This window comes from Dendropsophus ebraccatus, chromosome 2, assembly GCF_027789765.1.
Source record: "Dendropsophus ebraccatus isolate aDenEbr1 chromosome 2, aDenEbr1.pat, whole genome shotgun sequence".
NCBI lineage: Eukaryota > Metazoa > Chordata > Amphibia > Anura > Hylidae > Dendropsophus > Dendropsophus ebraccatus.
In genome coordinates this window covers 96,510,565-96,525,808 of record NC_091455.1, presented here as the reverse complement: position 1 = coordinate 96,525,808, position 15,244 = coordinate 96,510,565, and positions in this window count along the sequence as shown.

The window sequence follows — 15,244 nt, the reverse complement described above, 5'->3', positions numbered from 1 at the left end:
GCTACTGTTTTTTAGGTTTATGCCCTTACTATACATTATACACCACATGCTGATTGCTATACTGTACAGTAACTTATATTATGACATATTCAGCTATTTATAAATGTTTGTTTCATCTGTTTTACATGTTATTCAGAATAATAAATCATTATTATGGGGTGTGGAACATATTGTCTGCATTTCAATGATTTCTTATGGGAAAATTTGCTTTGGTTTAAGAGTGGATTAGGATTACAAGCACGGTTGCTCGTCATCCAAGGCACCACTGTACATATATATATATATATATATATATATATATATATATATTTCCAATGCTCTGTAAGGTCATGATCAATCTGTTAAAATCATAGACGTTTTTTATTTTACACTTGAAATTATTATTTAACTGGTCAGTATATCAGTAGACTGTACACACTTGTACAGTATGGGTTTATAACTATTTCATGGGTGCCACATAAAGAATTCAGAATAACAGTGTGCTGAGTCCTAAAGTATAACTTAATGTAGATATTTATTGTTTCACTATACATGTATGTACTTCTTAAACGGCAGACTCTTTGTTTCAGTTGATAAATATTATCATGGCTCACTGCATACAGAGCCTGCTGCAAAGTAACACAGAAAGTTATAAAATGAAGAATGTTCAGCTGAAATTGACATCTGTGTATGTGATATTTATAAAATATTTTTACAGGTCAACAGGTGCGATGTTGGCAGCCGTGTTTAAAACAGATGGATTATATTTTCACTTTGTACCCTGTTACTGAGGTCTCACAATACACAACATGTTCATAACAACAAAGACTGCCATTGCATGTTCAAGTCACTTGGTGAGGCTAACAATAATGTAAAAATACACAACATAGACACAAAACAATACAAGCACTCACCCCTTTAAATGAAAAAAAAAATAAAAAAAAAAGTTTTATTATGTTAAATTATTTGAAATGATCTTAAAGCCTCATTTACATACTATATATTTTCAACAAATAACAGCCATTGTTGCAGATTGCAACACTGACCGCTATTTAATCAAAGGGCAAATTCACATTGTTTTCTATGGAATCACACTGTATACACTCTGGCCTGTATTCCATGCGGCCGCACAGAAAAATGACATGTCAATTTTATGCGGCCACTATTCATTGAATAGAGGCCGTGTGAAATTGACTGTGCACACAATGTAAAGTGCGGCTCCGGCTCTTCTAATATGGTTATTAGATGGAGCGCGAGCACACCCGAATGTGCCCATATTCCAATTCAAAAGAAGTGATGTGAACTTCACAGACAGCGGCCGTTCTGTGATGTGAACTTCAAAGACAGCGGCCATTCTGTGATGTGAACTTCACAGACAGCAGTCGATCTGTGACAAGGTCGTGTCTCAGATCAGTCACTGTCTTACAGCATCTGAACATGGCCTAAAACATGTTATTTATGCTGCATGGTAGGCAAAAAACAAGTCCTTATAAAACTAATATCTATCTATCTATCTATCTATCTATCTATCTATCTATCTATCTATCTATCTATTTTAAAATATGTTTTATCAATGCATATAGACCTCAAGTTTTCAAGTTTACCACTTGTATGACATGACTTTGATAACAAGATAGTAGCAGAAAACTTGAATTTTACAGGTTACATTTGGCCTGTTCTCTCTGGTTCTAGCAAATTGGTTAATAATATCACAGTTGATTTATCAAACCATGAAGAAGCTGGGACCTGATACTACAGCATTGTCGTAATTGTGAAAAATAGTGGAGCATGGGAAGGTAAGGATAACATTTTTATTATTCTCTATATACCTGCATTATTGTATCAAAAGTCACTCAATGCTGGAGTACCCCTTTAACTAAAACAATGTTTTTTCAGGTAAAATGTAACAATATCTTTTTATCATCTGAAAGAAGTCAACTAATGCTGACATTTTTTGGTGATAAAGGAAAAAATCTTTTGTTCATTTGTGCTTCACCCTTTTTCATTGATCGTATACGGCCAGTTTGAAAACCTGTAACAGCCAAGATGGACTAAAATGTTATGGCCGGCACTGCTAAATATTCATTTATAGGACGATTGACTTCTTTTATAAGACTTTTAAGGCCACCTTTATTGTACCAATAGGAAAAAGCTGCATTTACCTAAAGTCAGTGTCTCATCAAAATATAATTTTTCTATAAACAATTAGAACAGGGGTGTCAAACTCAAATACACAGTGGGCCAAAATTAAAAAATAGGACAAGGTCGCGGGCAAACCTTGATAATTATTGAAGCGCAAATGCAGCGGTCCTGGCACTGTCAGTGGTGTGCGTCTCCAAGCACTGTGCACTATGATGAATGACATGATAAATTGCTATGATATAATTAAACCCCAACCCATGTAGTAGCCAACTCAACCAAAATTGCCCAACATATTAGTTAGCCCTCCCAATACTGCCCAAATAGTAGCCAGCTCCCCCAGTGTCCCATATAGAAGCCAGCCCTCCCAAATAGTCTCTTATATAGTGGCCAGCCCTCCCCTGTAGTCTCATATAGTAGCCAGCCCTCCCCAATAGTCTTATATAGTAGCCAGCCCTCCCCAATAGTCTTATATAGTAGCCAGCCCTCCCCAATAGTCTTATATAGTAGCCAGCCCTCCCCAATAGTCTTATATAGTAGCCAGCCATTGCCAATAGTCTCATATAGTAGCCAGCCCTCCCCAATAGTCCCATATAGTATCCAGCCCTCCCCAATAGTCTCATATAGTAGCCAGCCCTCCACAATAGTCTTATATAGTAGCCAGCCCTCCCCCATAGCCTCCTATAGTAGCCAGCCCTCCCCCATAGTTTCCTATAGTAGCCAGCCCCTCCACATAGTCTCATATAGTAGCCAGCCCTCCCCAATAGTCCCATATAGTATCGAGCCCTCCCCAATAGTCTCATATAGTAGCCAGCCCTCCCCAATAGTCTCTTATATAGTAGCCAGCCCTCCCCAATAGTCTCCTATAGTAGCCAGCCCTCCCCATAGTCTTATGTATAGTAGCCAGCCCTCCCCATAGTCTCATTTAGTAGCCAGCCTGTCCCAATAGTCTTATATAATAACCAGCCCTCCCCATAGTCTCATTCAGTAGCCAGTCTTCCCCAACAGTCTTTTATAGTAGTCAGCCCTCTCTCCCCAGTAATCTCATATAGTAGCCAGTCCTTCCCCATAGTCTCTTACCCTGTAGTAGCCAGTCCTCCCCAGTAATCTTCTATAGTAGCCAGCCTTCCCCCATAGTCTCATATAGTAGCCATGGTGGGCCAGATGTAATTCAAACTCTAAATTGCCTGGCGGGCCAAAAATAATGGTCCCACGGGCCAGATTTGGCCCACGGGCCAGAGTTTGGCATGACTGAATTAAAATATCTGTGATTTAATGAATATAACTAAAATATATCATTAATGAGATATAGTCTCAACAAGTGGATTCTCAGTATGACATAAAAACAGCTCATTTTAAAATACTGAAGGAATACAAATGTGCTTATCTGAAACTTCCTTCAAGAACTCTTTCTTCTGGTATACTGATATATCATTGTATTGCAGTGTAATAAAATACTACTACCCTGTGAATCCATAACAAGACCGTATTCTGGAGTCAATGAGGTCATATATCAACATGCCAAAATTGTCAGTAACACAGCTTGACTCATTGCTGACTACTTAAAAAATAAAGGCATTACTACAGAGGAAAATATACAAAGTATAGGTAATAAAAGATGTCTTATCAGCTTATCAAGAAGTCTAATGCTGGGTTTACATGGAACGATTATCGTGCGAATTTGCGCGATAACGATCAAATTCGAACGATATTCGTACGTGTAAACGCAGTGAATAATCGAACGACGAGAGAGAAATCGTTCATTTTGATCTTTTAACAGGTACTTAAATCATCGTTCGTCGTCCGCAAAAAATTCGCTGATCGTTCCGTGTAAACAGTCGTTCACTGATTTTTGCTATGTGCGAGATAGGCTTAAGCGATCGCAAAACGATCGGAAAACAAATTTTCTGTACGATATATCATTCCATCTAAACGCTGATCGTTATATAAAAGAAAAATCGTTACTTCGAAATCGTCAATCGTACGTGTAAACCCAGCATAAGGGTCAATTTACACAGAAAGATTATCTGACAGATTATCTGCCAAAGATTTGAAGCCAAAGCCAGAAACAGACTATAAACAGAGATCAGGCCTGAGATTTCTCCTCTTTTTAAATCCATTCCTGGCTTTGGCTTCAAATCTTTGGCAGATAATCTGTCAGATAATCTTTCTGTGTAAATGGACCCTTATGCTAAGTTTACATGAGGCGATTATTGGCGCGATCGTACGATTAACGATTTCGAAGTAACTATTTTTTTTTATAAAGATCAGCGTTTAGACGGTACGATATATCATACGGAAAAATCGTTTTGCAATCGTGCGCCCGCAGCCCAGCCTGCCCCCCCCGCTCAACTGCAGCCCCCTGCGCCGCCCCGATCACCACCCCCGCCGCTCCGATCGCCCCCCCCCGCCGCTCCGATCGCCCCCTCCCCCCCGGCCGCCACTACGATCGCCCCTCTGCCGCCGCTCCAATCCCCCCCTGCTGCCGCTCCGATCACCGCCGCTCCGATCGCCCCCACCGCCGCGGCCAAGAGCATCCGACATCGCCGTCTCCCATCTTCAGCGCATTGATTGGCTGAAGAGATGAGTCAGGAATTTCAAACGGCTCCTCTTCAGCCAATCAGTGCTCCTCTTCAGCACTGATTGGCTGAAGGGGAGCCGTTTGACATTTACGGCTCCCCTCTTCAGCCAATCAATGCAAGACAGCACTGATTGGCTGAAGGGGAGCCGTTTGAAATTCCCGGCTCCCCTCTTCAGCCAATCAGTGCTGCCATGCATTGATTGGCTGAACAGGGGAGCAGGGAATTTTAAACGGCTCCCCTTCAGCCAATCAGTGCTGCCTTGCATTGATTAGCTGAAGAGGGGAGCCGGGAATTTCAAACGGCTCCCCTTCAGCCAATCAGTGCCGAAGAGGAGCATTGATTGGCTAAAGAGGAGCCGTTTGAAATTCCCGGCTCATCTCTTCAGCCAATCAATGCGCTGAAGAGAGGGAGCCGGGGATGTCGAAGACCAGCTACGCGTAGCAGGTAACGTATGCTCTTGGCCGCGGCGGTGGGGGCGATCAGAGCGGCGATCGGAGCGGGGGGGGGCGATCGGAGCTGCGGCGGGGGGGGGGGGGCGATCGGAGTGGCGGCGGGTGGGGGTGGCGATTGGAGCGGCGGGGGTGGCGATCAGAGCGGCGGCGGGGCTGGCGATCAGAGCGGCGGCGGGGGTGACGATCAAGTCGGCGCAGGGGGCTTCAGATGAGCGGGGGGCTGGGCTGCGAGCGGGGGGCCGGGCGGGCGGCGGCCGGACTATCGCGCGACGACTGTTTACATGTAACGATCGGCGAATTTTTTGAGATCGATGAACAACGATTTATGAACATGTTAAAAAATCAAAAAGAACGATTTTTCAATCGTTCGCCGCGTTTACACGTACGATTATCGTTCGAATTCGATAGTTATCGGGAAAATTCGCCCGATAATCGCTCAGTGTAAACCCAGCATTAGTGTCTAATCACCTCACTGTGATTATGTCAAACATTTTGTAAGAATAAAACATTAGAAATTATAAGAACCATGTGCTAAAAAACAACCCCTTCTTCACTGTAGCTTTATATGTAAACATAGCAATAAAAATTTTATGTTTAATGGGATTGTCTGGTATTAGATTTTCACTAGTGTCGAGCAAGCACTTGAGTCCAGCATTTTTCAATGATCAAGTGCTCGACTCGCGTAATGGGCAACGAACCCCACTAAAATCAGTGAGAGACTCACGCACAGCAAAGGGTGCCTGGTTCAACTTCAATGTGTCTTACAGTATTGTCCCTTTAAGGCATGTGTAAACAAAATATACAAAAATTAGAAGGAATAAATGGAATAGGTTACTGCAAGGCACATTAGAACTCCAGCAGTATGCCGTCAATTAATTGCATGCCATCAGAGTTCTAATGTGTCTCAGAGTAATCTTATGCAATTTTTTTTCTTTATATTTTTGTATATTTTGTTGGCACATCCCTTTAGGGGCAAAATATACAAAAATTTTAATTAGTATTTAAATAGCTTTAGAGCTCCTGAGATCATGATGAGGCTGAGTTCTGAAAATGTTTAAATATTTGTGCTACTGTACTGACAGGCTCTGTCAGTACAGAAGTGGGAATATTTAAACAGCACCCCAAGCATTGAGCTCAATCAAGCAGCCAATTCTCTAGCACTATGCTCGAACAAGCATACTCACTCAACACTAACTTTTACTTCTATATGTGGACATAATGGGCAAAATACATTTTAAAAACTACTCAATCCCTTATCACTGCTGTTCAGATGGTGCCCAGTCCCTGCTGCTCACCAATAAAGTACCCACTCAGTCAACCAGAGGCTGAGACCTCCACCTTCTTGTGTTGAGATGTCAACAGGTAGGGGGAGATTTATCAAACTGGTGTAAAGTAGCATAGTTGCTCCTTAGCAACCAATTAGATTCCACTTTTCATTCCTCACAGATTTTAAAAAATAAAAAGTGGAATCTAAGTGGTTGTCGCGGACAACTAAGACAATTCAACTTTACAACAGTTTGATAAATCTCATCCGTAGTGTTGAGCAGTAAGGAATGGGCATCACTGGAATGGCAGTGGTGTTTGTGTGAGGTAGGTAGGCAAGCAGCCTGGCCACATTTACATTTAATAATAAATTAAACACTTTGTCTCTTTATTAACATGTCTAGAACAGCTTCATTTTGCTCGTAAAACTTTAACATGCAAATACACAATCACAGTGTTAAAATATAGATAGATTGGCTATATAAACAACACAATTATTGGAAACAATACAGTTTATAAAAAGGGATACAAAAAACAAGCACCACCACCTCATACCCTGACTTTGCTATGATATTTAGATACAGAGCTACGAATTGCAAACTAAATTGTGCCCATTGTTAACAAAATCCTAGCTGTGACTATAGCACGCAAAAAGGGTTCACATGGCATAACTTGTTTTAGAACACGTTGGCAGAATTTATTATGGAGAACTTTAATTGAACCTGCATCTTCTCGTTTCATTTTGTTTCCTATAGAAATATCTAGTTTCTCTGTGAGGCTCTTAAAAACAAGCCCAGCTCTGCTACATCTCCACTCCTCGTATAAAGCAGCATGTCTTCATAAATAATCCTCAGTAAAGGTTAATCACATTTTAAAATTGTTGCATTAAATTTATCCCTGTTACATTAAATCTAAATTGGATAAAAAAAAAAAAAATCTGACATTGAACAAATTAAAACTTGGATTTATCTGGATTTCTATCTAATGAAAGAGTGGAATCTTTAATCCATCTTTTTATTCTAAGTGGTAATACTCATAATCTGTAAAACCATGGTAATATTTTAGGTATAAACTAAACAGTCATGTATAGCCTCAATTATTACAATGCTACAACAAATGTAATGATATTGGTTTTCTTGAATATCCGGCCTTTACTTGGGCTTTAACCACTTTGCACGTAGCCTCTTATCCAGATTGTCCTCTAGATAAAATGCTAGATCATTCAGTTGCTGAACATATTGCCTGTTCGTTCCTCGTAGATTAGTCTTTTTTGTTTACTATTGTTTTCTGGTGAAGGTATTTATGTCAGCATAATGATGTGATCTCAATGGGTGTCAGCATGAATCAGTGGCCCAAGAAGAGATCATCAGGAAGTAAGGCAGAACAATTCCTTGTCTCATGGGAGCAATGTGTGCTATCAGTCATTGAGGTGTGAGTCTCTAACCTTTTTGACCTTCTCTGTCATGGGTTGCAAACATATGAAGGAAAAGTAGAAGCGGGACTCAATGATTGCCACTGTATGGTGTCTTTTGTTCCCCTGAGGGAATAGTGTCCCAGTGAGGCTCTAATGGGAGGCTACAGAAGACTCATGCAGAAACTCTGCCTCATTACTCCTCTTGATCCCTCTAAGAGGTCATTTGTCATTAGACAAGAAGACCAGTATAGGCAGCACTAAAATGTTAGCCCACATTACAAATACAGATGTTTAGTGCCTTAATAATAGTAATGACAAAACCTGCTATGCATTTATTCCTTAAAATTATATATATTTTTCTAAAATCTCAGCTTAGCTTATTTTCTGGATGGTTCAGCATTGCACACCATCTGGATTGTAGAATAACTGACAGTGCGCAGCCATATGTTATGCAAACTAATCTGGGTTTGCAGTGATGTCACTATGTGTATGAATGTAAAACTTAATGTCTTCTCTAAACTTATATTTTTATTAACTAGATGAATATCTAAACTTAAAGGACAACAGAGAAGAAACATCTGACAGCTTTCAAATTACATGTACAGTAATAGATTAATTGTTTATTTTTTTTATTTCTTTTTGAGCTTATGAACAAACTGCCTAGCCTTTGAGTTACTGCTTAGTCTTCCACAGCATTATCTTAATTCTCAGGCTACAGTATGATTGGAGGACTGTTTGAAAGGCAGTGACAAATATGACATATGTGGAAGGTATGCATTCTGTACTAATGCTCAACTCCCCACAGTTACAGTATACAAGCTGATAGTGGGAAAGCTTACTCTTTACTGTACTTGAGTTTTAATGCTAAAATATGCAGTATTTTGCTACATTTTAACTATCATTTAGAGATGTGCGTAAACTTGTCTTGAGCGAGCACTTAAATTCACTTAAGTGCACATTAGTCGAGTTGAGCATTTTCAATGTTTGAGTGCTTGACTCAAGTAAGGAACCCCAATGCAATAAATGGGAGGCTCAAGCATATAACCAGGTGCCCCTTGCTCGGCAGAGTGGTGGAGGGTGCCTGGTTAACCTATTCAATTTTTTTTTTAGAAACATAGATCATTGGCAGAAAAAGATCACTTGGTCTACCTAGTCTCTCCTTTTATTATTTGCTTTCTTAGTATATTAGGATAGATATAGGTTTATCCCAGGCATGTTTAAATTCAGTTATTGTAGATTTACTTACCACATCTGCTGGAAGTTTGTTCCAAGAATCTACTACTCTTTCAGAAAAAGTAATGTTTTATTATGTTGTTTCTGACCTTTCCCCCAACTAATCTCAGACAGATAGCGAGGAAGATAAGTATATTAGTGTAGCATTGCCACTCCCCGCCCCACCTAAATTAGCTCCATTTTTAAAACAAACTCAGGGTGAGAAGCTCATTCATCTCCATACTTGGTCACCTCCCTTCTTTTTCCCTCAGTATATATAAAATTCCTTTTTGTTTTTTGTTTGTAATCTCATTTAGGCAGCACCCTTTTACTCTTATTTTAATGCATTCCTGTTTCATCCTCTTTCTCTATATATTTGCATGACAATATGTGGAGCGTAAAGTCCGCCCAGCTTCCAAATTGTTGGCAACATCTCAGTTATTTGCAATTGTGCTTAAAGTACTTTATCTCTTGAATGTGAATCTTGCGTCTATCCCAGTGCCATGAAATGCATTTTATTGGTATCGCTTTTTAACTGCTCCTCATCAGTATGCATCTTACATACAGGCACAATTACCAGGACTGCAAGTGAATGAACAATTTACAATTCAGTAAGATTGGTAGTGACTGCTGATCTGGTAAACTTCAGAATGATGACTGAGTGACAGGGGAAGGTGAAAATGCTTTAATTGGGTAAGCCTGTATAATATCTGGCCTCCGGATAAAAGACTTCCGCTTCCTGCACTCACAGCGCTTTAGCAATAAAACTGTGAATATACAAGCACAGTGACTTATCACTATCATGAATTAAAGAGGTTTCCACACAGTCCTGGAGGTATAAAATTTTGAGGTTACAGAAACAACATTGTATAAATTTTAGTAAAATGCCCACCCTGTATTTAGGAATGAGAGCATGCGGATGTTAGTTTAACGTAATCACAGCAATAAAAAGCTGATTGTGCTCATGGAACATACAGTTAAACTTGATATATGTTAGACATTACCATTTAACATGCCAGGCCTGTGTGAATTGATTTGAAGAATTTATGTTGAAAAGTTGTTTCATGGGGGAAAAAAAGGTGTGTGCACTATATATATATATATATATATATATATATATATATATATATATATATACATATCATGTTGTAGGGGGAAGTATTATAACATGACTGCCAATTTATTCCCTAATATAAATCAAGAATGAAATTTTCGGAAATATGTTTTTGTCACCTGCAAACTTTACACCTGCACAATGAATTTTATGTGATTTTGATTTGCCAAGTGTCCTAAGTTTTTCCAGTCATGTTTGATAACAAACTTCCTAAATCTAAACCACTTTGGGTTCAAAGCTGCAAAACTTAAAAGAAAGGGAAGTATTACAACCCATGTAATCTAAAAGCCTTCCTGTCACGCATTTATTCGTCTTATTGAAAACACATATGGTAAAACTTAGAGGAAAATTCAGTTCGTTTTAGTATAAAAACTTCATGCATCAAGCTAAAGCAAAACAGTGTTAACATGAAATCTGAAATGAGTTATTAAATCAGAACATGTTTCATGAAGATGGCTTGTTCACTGGTGTAGGCGAAAGAAACGCAGCCGTTGTTTTAGAAGCATCAAGCTGGTTAAATAATGTTACCATTTGTGTGTAATCACAATAATATTTATTTATGGTGCATAATCACATCATTTTAGTGATATTATGTTATTGCTTTGCCATATATATATATATATATATATATATATATATATATATATATGATTTTTTTATGTACAACAATCACTCATCAAGAGGTATAGCTATGTTTTCCTTCAAATATATGGATGTTCAAAGAAACAATGGAGTTTATGCCAACCTTACAGGTTCCAACTTATATTTTTAAAAATGCCCTTAAAAAATAAAAGATTAAATCTGATTGGTTGCTATGGGCAACTCTTCTACTGTTCCTTTGCACACACTTTGATAAATCTTCCCCATGGTCTTCAAATCTTTATCTTACTAATATAGGCTATGTTCACACAACATTTTACAGCGTCCGTTGTATAATAACAGACGCTCTTAAACAGCCGGGCGCCAGGCTGCACTCAGCCTGTTCCTGCAGCCGATACCACCGTATTGGCTGCAAGCACGTTCTTTTTTCACAATTGATTTGCGGACACCGGCGGCTGTGCCCTCAAATCAATTAGCCATTCACTCCAATGCAATGTGCGGCCGTGCTGCACATTGCGTTGTGTGAACAGCTGATGTTTCCGGACGCTGTTCAGTAAACAGCTTCTGGAAATAATTGACAGGCACATTATTCTAACGCCCGTTCTAAAGATCGGGCGTTAGAATAAGGATGTGAGAACTTCAATGCAATGCCGCCCCTGCAGTAAAGAACGGACGATGAGGCAATTCCAATGAGCGTCCGTTCTTTACTTAAAAAGAACGCTGTGTGAACATAGCCATACACAGACTAATTGGTTGCATAGTTTACAAGTGTCCTCTCCCTGGCACACTGTGGCTTTATAAAGTGAACTCAGCAGCTAAGCCCTCTAGGGGACTTTAAAAATTCATTTTTTATTAAAAAAAAAAAAAAAAAGTTTTTGAAAATATAACAAAGCCCCTCCCCCAATAGAAGTTTAGATGACCCCCTTTGCCATTTTACAAATAAAACTTGTAAAAATAAATAAACATATGTGGTATCATACTATGCGCAATTGTCTAATATATTAAAATATAACAATATTGTTCATGCACAGCTTAAATAAAAAGAGGAAAAAAGCAACAGGATTGCTGTTTTTTTTTTTTTTTTTCATACTGTCTATCAGAAAGAAAATTATCAAAAGTGATAAAAAATTCTGATCTACACCAGTATGATGAAGAAAAAAATATAGATCATGGCACAAAAAATAAGCTCTCCAAAGAGCTCCCCAGGTGTAAAAATAAAAGCTTTATGCCTCTTAGAATTTAAAAACAAAAATGCAAAAATGAAGATTGGTCTGGTCCTTAATGCCAAAATCCACTGGTTAAAGGGGGGTTATCCGAAAGTTAAAAAATATACCCCCTATTCACAGTAAAGCTATGTTCACACATATTATTTCTGTCAGTCTTTTTTTCAACCAAAGCCAGGAGTGGGTGTAAACCCATAAACTGTGCAAATCTTTCCATTATAATTTTACTCTGTCAGTCCTACTCCTGATTTTGGTTGAAAAAATACTAATCAAAAGACTGATGTAAATACTACGTGTGAACATAGCCTATAGGAGACAAATAGCTGACTGGTGGGGGTCTGACTTTTGAGACCCCTGCTGATCATGAGGAGTGGTACATACTCCGCCACTTCTCCAGTCATTCTCTATGGAACTTCGATCATAGCCAAAAGGGCAACTCTGCCCAAGCTGGAGACAAGAGTTTGGCTGTGTCTGGAAGAAAGTGGCCATGTTTTGTAGCGCTGGATAACCCCTTTAAACCTTTCGGCTATGATCGAAGTTCCATAGAGAATGACTGGAGAAGTGGCGGAGCATGTACCACTCCTCATGATCCTTGCTGCTCAGTTCCATTGAAGTGAATGGAACTTAATTGCAAACCGCACCTGAACTGGAGATTAGTGATGAGCGAATAGTGAAATATTCGATATTTGCACGAATATCTCCCGAATATTCGATCCCATTAAAGTCTATGGGAACAAGTATTCGATTATTGAAAAACATCTATTTGACCACTTGGAGGTAAAAACCGGGGGGATTTGAACGCTTATCGAATATTCGGCGAACTATTCGATAATATTCGATAGATTGAATATCTTACTATTCGATCGAATATCTATTCGATCGAACAGTATTCGCTCATCACTACTGGAGACAAGAGTCGTGTTGTCTCTAAAAGAAAGTGGCCATGTTTTTGTAGCACTGGATAACCCCTGTAAGACATGCATACATTTTAATCTTGATATAACCTGTTTATCCTTAGTGCCCTCACTATATGAGGGTAAAAGCCTAATAGAAACAAGTTGAATACATTTCCTTTTCTTCCCCTACATTGGAACACAAACAACATTTCACAGGTTATACATTTGCAGGGAAGCACTGTGGTAAACTACTATAAGCTACTTTATTTTTTCAAATCAGATGTGAATTAAAATTTTCTTTATGAAGTATAGATGGGTAAATGGATAAGTGTTAATTCAATAAAAAAGGGAAACATTTTTGTGAAAACATCTTGAGGGCATCGGGGGCAATTTGTACTTAACACATGTCAGTAGTTTTGATGAAGAACTGATAACATAACTGTTACTTTGTATTTTTATACCACTATTCAAGGCTCCTCAACACTAGTAACTATGTTCCTTTAAGGTATAGAAGCTGTTAAAATGTTGAAAGACAGTTAATTTAATCTTTCAATGCGTTTGTCACTTATGTTAACTAATGTGATGAATAATAGATAAAAAGTTATGTCACAAAACATGTATGTAAGGTAGTAGGAAATTTATCATTATGGCCATATTTATCTCAATACTACAGAAATTGCCACCACGGCCCCACCTACAACCCATCCTTTCACCCATTATCAACATAAGGTTAATAAGCCACCCTGGTTCTTCCTTCTCCGGTTACAAATATAACATATATTCATCAATGGTCTTAGTTTAATAACATTTGGTCCTTTCCTAGACCTAGACAAGAATCTTTTAATTATTATAGGGTATAGTATGGAGTGCGAAATTCTGTTTCCTATACCCCACTCCCTATCCCACCCCCACCCCCTCGGACACCATGGCGGGAGGTAAGAAAAAAAAAAGGAGAGAAAAAAAACTCACAACAACATCTCAATAGCTTTTCGTACATTCGAACTAACTGTCATTTCTCCAATATTGCTTCCATCCTTGTACACATTTATTCACAGTATTGTACCCCGCTTTCCCCTTTGATGCCACAGCTCATGTCCCAGCATAGTGCTTGCTACTTCCTTCCACTCTGCTAATGTTGGGGCCTTTGGCGAAATCCAATTTCTCAAAATCACTAACCGTGCAACAAAGAACATTTTATATATGATTCCTTTTCTAATTTTAGGTGTAAATTCCACCTCTATCACCCCCAATATTGCACACTTATATTCTTTTTCAACCTTTAACTCAAAAATCTTTGTCATAAAAAAATATAGTGCCAATAAGTAACCACCTTTTGACAAAACCACCAGTGGTGATCTAACTCTGTGTTTGTGTCTTCACATCTTATACACTTTTGACTTTTATTTCTTTTCCGCTTCAACATATCTTTTATTGAATAATATAATCTATGATTTACAAAAAACTGTGTCACCTTATTTGAACTATTTGTGATATGATCCCTTGCAGATTCATACACTTCCTCCCAAAAATCCGTCTCTTTAACCCCTAGTGTTTTTTCCCATTTTTTTTGTGATTTCATTGTAAGTTTCCCATCTTCTAGTGTCCCCAATATTTTATACATTTCTGTGACTCGCCCTCTAACCTTACCATCCATTTGAATGACTTGTGTAAACACTTTGGAACTCATCACCCGCCATTTATTTACATCTGTTACTGTTCTTACTGACATATATAACTTGAGGTATCTTAATTTACATAGCCTATCAATGGACCTGCACAGATCTTCATTTTTATTCAGGACTCCATCTGTAAAAAAAAAAAAACTCCACATACCTCAAACCACTTTGTAACCAATATTCTGGGTCTACTAACCCCTCCAATTCTGGATTCTGGATAGTGATTGTTTCCGAACAGGGGTGTAAAATTAAGAGCCCCAACCACCCCCTCTCCTTTTTTTCACAAAACAGCTTGCATTTAACAGCATCCTCTATATGGAGTATTTAGGGTACCCTGACTGAACTTTCATTTCCAGTACCTCAAATATTCCACCCAATTTGCCAGTAGCTGCACCTCTTTCCATTTAGTCAGCCATGTCAATACCATTGCCACATAATATTTAAACACATCAGGCATAGCTAGCCCTCCCTTTTCTTCAGGTTGAGTTAAGAATTTCATTCTAATTTGTGTTCTTCTACCTCTCCAAATAAGCATGTTAAATACCGCTTCTATCCTCCGAAACACCAGTTTACCCAGCCATACTGGCGGTCCTGCCAATACGTACAGCAACTGGGGTAACCATATCATTCTAATTAACCCCATTCTGTCCGCTCTCGATAAGGGTAAATTATTCCGTATCTGGGCTTGTTGTTT